This window comes from Phascolarctos cinereus, unplaced genomic scaffold, assembly GCF_003287225.1.
Source record: "Phascolarctos cinereus isolate Bilbo 61053 unplaced genomic scaffold, phaCin_HiC Scaffold_5;HRSCAF=322, whole genome shotgun sequence".
NCBI lineage: Eukaryota > Metazoa > Chordata > Mammalia > Diprotodontia > Phascolarctidae > Phascolarctos > Phascolarctos cinereus.
Genome location: NW_027555958.1, coordinates 266,189,476 through 266,197,869, shown reverse-complemented (window position 1 = coordinate 266,197,869; position 8,394 = coordinate 266,189,476). Strand labels below are relative to the sequence as shown.

Sequence of the window (8,394 nt, the reverse complement as noted above, 5' to 3'; positions counted from 1 at the left end):
AATGTAGAAAAAAATAGAAATAGCCACACAACCTTTAGTGATCACCCAACAATAAAAAATATATATTCAATAAAAGACTTGGAAGAAATGATTAAAAATTAATTTGAGGTTAGATGACAATTCTAATAAATTTGTGGGTCAAAGAATAAAACATAGAAACAATAGAAAATGTTGTCAATGAGACACAATGAGACAATATACCAAAACTTTTGGGATATAGCTAAAGCAACCTTGAAGGGAAAATGTGCATTTCTAAATATATTTATCAATACTAAGGAGAAAGAGAAAATTAATGAATTGGACACACAACTGAAAAACTAGAAATATAATCAATCAAAATGCCCCAACTAAATAGAATTCTGAAAATAAAACAACAGATTAACAAAATTGAAAACAAAAAAATTGATAAATAAAACTAGATGCTTTTTCAAAAGGAACCAATAAAATAGGAAAATGTAAAGTGAGCCGTTTGAAAAAGAGAAAAAAACTAAATTGTCATTTCAAAAATGAATCACATTACAAATAAATTAAAGCATTAGGAATGAAAATGCCTTTTGCAACTATAGGTAGGAAAAAAGTTTATGACCAGAAAAGATATAGGAAGGATCACAGAAGATAAAATGAACAGTTTTGATTACAGAAAACTAAAAAAAAGGCACAAACAAAATCAATGCAATTAAAATGGGATGTTTACAAGCAACTGGGGAGAAAATCTTTACAATGAGTTTCTCTAATAAAGTTCTGATATCCAAGCTATACAATGAACTGATAAATGAGAATAAAAGCCGCTTCCCAATAAATAAATGATTAAAGGATATGAACTGGCCATGCTTAAAGGAAAAAATCCAAGCTATCTATAACCATATGAAAAAATGCTCTAAATTGCTACTAATTAGGGAAATACAAATTAGAACAACTCTGAGATTCTACTTTATACCTATGAACTGGCAAAGATGACAAAAATGGAAAATGACAATTGTTGGAGGAATTGCAAGAAGGCAGGTATGCTATTGTGCTGTTGGCAGAGCTGCAAATTGATCCAGTCATACTGGAAAACAATTTGGAACCATGTCTGAAGAATCACTAAACTTTTCATATCTTCTGACCCAGAGATACCTCTATCAGGCCTATGCTTCAAAGAGATTGAAGAAAGATAGAGAAGACCCATACATATGAAAATATTTTGTGGTGACAAAGAATGGAAAGCTAAGGAGGGAGGAGAACTAGGGAATGGCTGAACAAATTATGGTATATTAATATAATGTAATATTATTGCATGGTAATAAATGACAAAAGGGACAATTTCCAAAAAACCTGGGAAGACTTATATGAAGTGATGCAGAGTGAAGTGAGCAGAACCAAGAGAACAATTTCTACAACAATAAGAACATTGTAAAGAATAACAACTTGGGAATACAAGCCATTCCCCAATTGATAAATGGTCAAAGGATATGAACAGACAGTTCTCAGATGAAGAAATTAAAGCCATCTATAGTCATATGAAAAAATGCTCTAAATCATTATTGATTAGAGAAATGCAAATCAAAACAACTTTGAGGTACCACATCACACCTATCACATTGGCCAACATAACAAAACAGGAAAATGATAAACATTGGAGAAGATGTGGGAAAATTGGAACACTAATGCATTGTTTTTGGAGTTGTGAAATGATCTAACCATTTTGGAGAAGAATTTGGAACTATGCCCAAAGGGCTATAAAAATGTGCATACCCTTTGACCCAGCAATAGCACTTCTAGGGCTATATCCCAAAGAGATCATACAAACGGGAAAAGGACCCACGTGTACAAAAATATTCATAGCAGCTTTTTTTGTGGTGGCAAAGAATTGGAAATTGAGAGGATGCCCATCAATTGGAGAATGACTGAGCAAATTGTGGTATATGAATGTAATGGAATACTATTGTTTTATAAGAAATGATGAACAGGCTGACTTCAGAAAAACCTGGAAAGACTTGTATGGTCTAATGCTGAGTGAAATGAGCAGAACCAAGAGAACATTGTACACAATAACAGCCGTGTTGTGCGATGACTAATATTGATATACTTAACCCTTCCCAGCAATATAAGGATCTAAGACATCTCCAGATGCCTTGTGATAGAAAATGCTATCCACATCTAAAGAAAGAGCTATGAATGTTGAATTGCTTTTTTTTTTCTGTTGAGTTTTGTTTCCTCTTTCTAATGGTTCCTCCTATTGGTTTTAATTTTTACTTACAACACCACTAATGTGAAAATATGTTTAATAGGAATGTAAATGTATAGCCTATATCAGATTGTGTGCTGTCTTCGGGAGAGTGGTGAGGAGGAAGAGGGAGAAAAATTCTAAACTCAAAAGCATATGGAATGATTATTGATAAATCAAAATAAATTAATAAAATTTAAAAAAAAAGAATAACAACTTGCAAAAATTTAAGAACTGAGGACCAACAATGAAGCAAGCAATCCAACTCTTGACAGATGGGTGATATATCTAAGGTGCAGATTTTTATACTGATAAATGTGTGGATTTATCTTGCTTTACTGTGCTTATTTGTTATAAGGATTGAATTTTTCCCTTTTTATTATTTGTGGGCAGAGAAAATAAAAGAGGCTCACTGAGGCGTCTTTTAAAGTGCATGGAAAGTAATAGAAGGAAATTCTGAGGGAAACACAGTCAAAGTAAAACAGCTTTGATAGTAGCCTGTTGGAGTTACACTTTTTTTTTTAAAAGAAAATCATGGTTTTGAAAATAACCCTATTTTTTGTTCTAATATGTGTGTGAAAATATTTTTATTTGGAGATGATTGCAATTCCCAGACCCACCAGTTATAGAAGGTCTGGGAATTCCCTAAGCACTGCTAATTTGGGGAGTGTCTAAAAGTTGTGTTGAATGGATTGTTGAGAACTTTTTACATGGCATTTGGTAGGCCATGGAGAATTATGCTATGGAGATTTAGTTGGAGATATATATGTGTGTGTGTATGTGTGTGTGTGTGTGTGTGTGTGTGTATGTGTGTGTATGTGTGTGTGTATGTATATATATATGTATATATACACACATATACAACATATATGTATACATACAGACAGACATATATATATATATATATATATATACATATATGTGTGTGTGTATATATATATATCCAAAAAAATTATGAAAGACCTTTTGTAAGACATGGCATTGAGCTGTGTCTTGAAAGAAGGAAGGAATTCCAAGAAGTAGAAATGAAGAGGAAGAGCATTCCAGGCATAGGAACAGTCTGTACAAAGGCACAGAGTAAGAAAATGGAACATGATGTACCAAGAACAGCCAATAGGTCAGTTTGATTGGAATTTAGTGTGAGTAAGGGAGAATATTGTGAAATCATTCCAATAAGACAGGTTTTAGCCATATTGTAAAGGGTCTTGAATGACAAACAGAGAAGTTCTTGATTTCATAGAGTGACGGCTACCTAGTGCATTTTACACGTGAGGAAATGGAGGCTCAGGGAAGATTAAGTGACTTTACTAAGGTCATTCAGATAGTTAAAAACCAGAGTAGGATTTGAACTTAGGTCTTCAACACCGGGGCCAGTGCTCATTCCAATGTATCACACTGCCTTTTTGAGGCAATAGAGAGCCACTGATGCTTTTTGAGAAAGGAAGTGACATGGTCAGAGCTGTGCTATAGAAATATCAATTTGGCAAGTGTGCAGCTAATAGTCTGGAGTATCTGAAGAGACTGAAGGGCTCAAGACCTCTTAGGGGAGGCTGTTGCGGTAGCACAGGTGAGAGGTGATGAGGACCTTAATTAGAATGCTGGCTATGTGAATAGAGAGGAGATAGATAACCCTTTAATCCAGCAATAGCATGTCTAGGGCTATATCCCAAAGGGATCGTGCAAATGGGAAAAGGACCCACATGTACAAAAATATTCATAGCAGCTCTTTTTGTGGTGGCAAAGAATTGGAAACTGAGTGGATGCCTATCAATTGGGGAATGGCTGAGCAAGTTGTGGTATATGAATGTAATGGAATACTATTGTGCTATAAGAAATGATGAACAAGCTGACTTCACAAAAACCTGGAAAGACTTGTATGGTCTGATGCTGAGTGAAATGAGCAGAACCAAGAGAACATTGTACACGATAACAGCCATGTTGTGCGATGACTAATATTGATAAGCTTAATCCTTCCCAGCGATACAAGGATCTAAGACATCTCCAGAGGCCTTGTGATAGAAAATGCTATCCATATCCAAAGAAAAAATTATGGAAGTTGAATTGAGTTTTGTTTCCTCTTTGTGATGGTTCCTCTTATTGGTTTTAATTTTTACTTACAACATCACTAATGTGAAAATATGTTTAATAGGAATGTAAATGTATAGCCTATATCAGATTGTGTGCTGCCTTGGGGAGGGTGGTGGGGAAGAAGGGGGAAAAAATTTTAGACTCAAAAGCATATGGAAGTGATTATTGATAAATCCAAATAAATTAATAAAAAAAATTTTAAAAAATACAGAGGAGATAGATTCCAGAGATGTTGTGGAAGTACAATCAAGTCTTTAGCAACTCATTTGATATGTAGGTGAAGGAGAAGGAAGGATAGAGTTGGATTCTTATGTTGTGAACCCTGGTAACTGGAAGGATGGTGGTACCCTTAACAGAAATAAGACTGTTAGGAGAAAGATTTAGGGAGGAAGATAATGAGTTCTATTTTGGACATGTTGAGTTTAAGATGTCTATGAGATATAGAGGACACAGGACAGAGCATGTACACTCATGTTTATAGGAAGAATGTGGATGTTCCTCCAGCAAAGAAGACTGAGAAAGAGCAAACAAATAGGAGTGTAAGGAGAGATCAGTGTCACAAAAACACAGGGAAAACAGTATCCAGGAAGAGGGTCTGATTTACTGTGTCAAATGTTGCTGAGAGGTCACAAAGGATAAGGACTAATTTTTTAAAACCATTAGGTTTATTAATTTAGAAATCATTGTTAGTCTTCCAGGTCACATGAGCAATAAGATGAAGCACTAGATGTTTTCTCTGATCCCCAAATACTCTCAGACCTTTCAAAAACAGAAAATATATGCCAAAGATAAAGCATCTCAGCTGTCTCTGTGGTCTTGGACATCCAAAATCCAAAAGAAGGCAAAACAAAACAAAACAAAAGAAAACCCAAACACCCAGGAATTGATGCTTACTTACCCTTAGCTCACTCAATACATTGCCCTCTCCTTCCATGCTACCAACATCAAGGCTGCACTAGCAGACCCAAGGACAGGACACAGACTTATAACAAAAATTATCACTATACCCTGGTCCCTCCCTCCATCTTTCCAGTGCCATGGAGATGTTGGTCCCAGTCTGTGGAAGTTTGCTCAGGCCTTGACAGCCAGTTTGGCCTCAGCCCTTCAGGAGCAAAAGATTGCCAGGGGCTATAACCCAGAAGCACAAGTGCTGCAAAGTTCTGAATTGCTGGATTAAATGGGAACCAGGGAAAACAGCTCTGCAAAGTACTGAGCTGCCAGTGCTGGCCCAGAGAACTGAGTAGGACAAATCACCAGGACAAAATACCATCTGTATCAGGGGCTGTAAATCACTCCACCAAGTCTGAGAGAAAGACAGAGAATCCAGTTGGGGCCAGTTCTAAGCACCCAAAATCAGTTGGGACAGAGACCTAGGCTGGTGAACTATGAATTGCCCAGGGTGGGAGAAAGCTCAAATGCTTTGAGATCCAGCCCCTAAGGAAACTACAATTAGAGGGAAGAGAGTTAGAAAGTGAGTGATAAAGAAAATATGGAGAGAGGGATGAAGAGACTGAAATTACCAAAGGTTTCAAGAAGGAGAAAATTCAAAGACATTGAACACGAACAGATAAATTAATAGGAAAAACAGGGGGAAAAAACCAGATGAAAATATGGCATCCAGATCTAGTAAATTAATTCATCTAGTAAGTGAGGCATCTCTGAATAAATACTGCAAAACAAAGGAGAACGATCCAATACCTGATGAAACAGAGAGTTTTGTGGAATTTGAGGAAAACATAGAATCATAATATACTCTTTCTGAGTGATTTAAAAGAGAAATGAGAGTATAATTTATGTCCTACATAGCAAAAATAATGAGCAGAATAGAAAAATTTAAATCTACAAGAGCAAGCCTCATTAAAGAAATGAAAGGTTGGGAATGCAAATTCACAGGACAACATAGAAGAAGAGAAGCAAAAAACAAACAAACAAATAAATAACATTAAAAGAAAATATAAGCTGAACTCAAAGACAGGATGTATAGAGATCATAATGCCAGCAAAGTAATGGGATAAGAGACCAGCTTGCAAAAAGTTGACAAATATGTGGGAGGTGAGCAAGTGAAGGCAATGAGTATAAATAACCCTTTCTTGGAGTTTAGTTAATAAAGGGAAGAGAGATATAGAATGATAGCTTGAGGGGATGGCAAGATCAAGTGAAAAATTTTTAAGGGTGGGGGAATGAGTGTGTTTGTAAGCATCAGGGAGGGACCTAGTTATAAAGAGAGATCTTGAAGCCTAGAGAGTTGAAGTTTAGAAAGATGACCATCAAAGGGGCAAGCTCCTGGAGAAGATGGGCTAGGACAGGATCAAGAGCACAGGGTCTTGACAGGTTGAAAGGCCACCTCTTTCTTAAAAACCGTAGCAAAGGAGGAGGGGGTGAGGTATGAAGTTATGGGGATTTGAGGTTAGAATTAGGGATAAAAGGAATCATTTTTCTAAGTAAAGGATAAAATAAAATCTACTGAAAGGGAGTGATTTAGAACTGGAAGAGACCTTACAGGTCATTTAACACTCTAATTTTATAGGTGAGGAAGCTGAAACTCAGAAAGGATAACTGACTTGAAAGTGACGGAATTAGGATTAGAGACAGATTTTCTGACTATAAGTATCATGTTCTTTCCCATTTCAAATTTTAAAAGCATTTATTAAGTATGTTAAGGAAGGGGGGAAAAGCACTTATTAAATGCCTACTATGTGCCAGGCACTGTGCTAAGTACTTTAAAAATATTACCTCACTCTTCTGGATCCACCATCAATGGGTGGACCCAGTGCCACAATGCAGATTTTTGTGAAGACTTTGATGGGGAAGACCATCATCCTTGAGGTCAAACCATCAGATACTATTGAAAATGTCAAGGCCAAGACACAAGATAAGGAAGGTATTCCCCCTGATCAACAAGGATTGATTTTTGCGGACAAGCAACTGGAAGATGGTCAAACTTTGTCTGACTACAACATTCAGAAAGAGTCTACCCTTCATCTTGTTCTGAGGCTTCGTGATGGCGCCGAGAAGAGAAAGAAGTCTTACACCACTTCCAAAAAGAACAAACATAAGAGAAAGAAGGTTAAGGTTGCAGTTCTGAGGTACTGTAAGGTTGATGAGAATGGGCAAGATTACCCTCCTTTGAGAAGAGTGCCCTTCTGATGAATGTGGTGGTGTGGGATCTTTATGGCTAGCCATTTTGACAGACATTATTGTGGCAAGTGTTATCTAACCTACTGCTTCAACAAGCCAGAAGACAAGTAAATGTATATGTGTTAATAAAAAATAATCAACTATAAAAAAAAATTACCTCATTTGATCCTCACAACAATCCTGGGAGGGAGGTACTATTAGTGCCCTCATTTTAGAGTTGAGGAAATAGGCTGACAAAAATTAAGGGACTTGTCCAGTGTCACACAGCTGGTAAATGTTTGAGGTCAGATCTGAATTTAGATCTTCTTGATCCCTAGAATCAAAATCTAGGTGTCATTCTTGACTCCTCTATTTTTTACATTGCGCCCCCCCCAATCCAATCTGTTGCCAAAACCTGTCAATTTTATCTTTGCAACATCTCTCAAATATGCCCCCTTCTCTCCTCTGATACAAGCACTATCCTCGTGCAGGTCCTTACCATCTCACATTTGGACTATTGCAATATCCTACTGGTGGGTCTGCCTGCCTCAAGTCTCTTTCCACTTGAGTACACCCTTCATTCAGCCACCAAAGTGAAGCATAGGTCTGACTATGTCACACATTACTCAATAAAATCCAATGGTTCCCTATCACCTCCAAGAGCAAATACAAAATCTTCAAATACAAAAATCCACTATAACCTAATCTCTCTCCCATCACTCTGCACCTTCCAGTCTCCTTACACCTTACTCCCAGCCAAATATTCTTCAGTTCAGTGACACTGGTCTCCTAGCTGTTCCACAAATAATACACTTGATTTCTTGACTCTGGGCATTTTCTCTGGCTGTCCTTCATACCAGAATGCTCTCCTTCACCTGTCTCCTGCCATCCCTGTTTTCCTTTAAGTCTCAACTAAAATCCCATCTTCTATAGGAAGCCTTTCTCCACTCTCAATTCTAGTGCTTTCCCTCCAGTGAGCTGCC

At 37.0% G+C, this 8,394-nt stretch overlaps 1 pseudogene; it reads left to right on the top strand.

Moving 5' to 3' along the window:
- Positions 1-7,072: 7,072 nt before the first annotated feature.
- Positions 7,073-7,579, top strand: LOC110193964 (ubiquitin-ribosomal protein eS31 fusion protein pseudogene; annotated as a pseudogene).
- Positions 7,580-8,394: the final 815 nt, after the last annotated feature.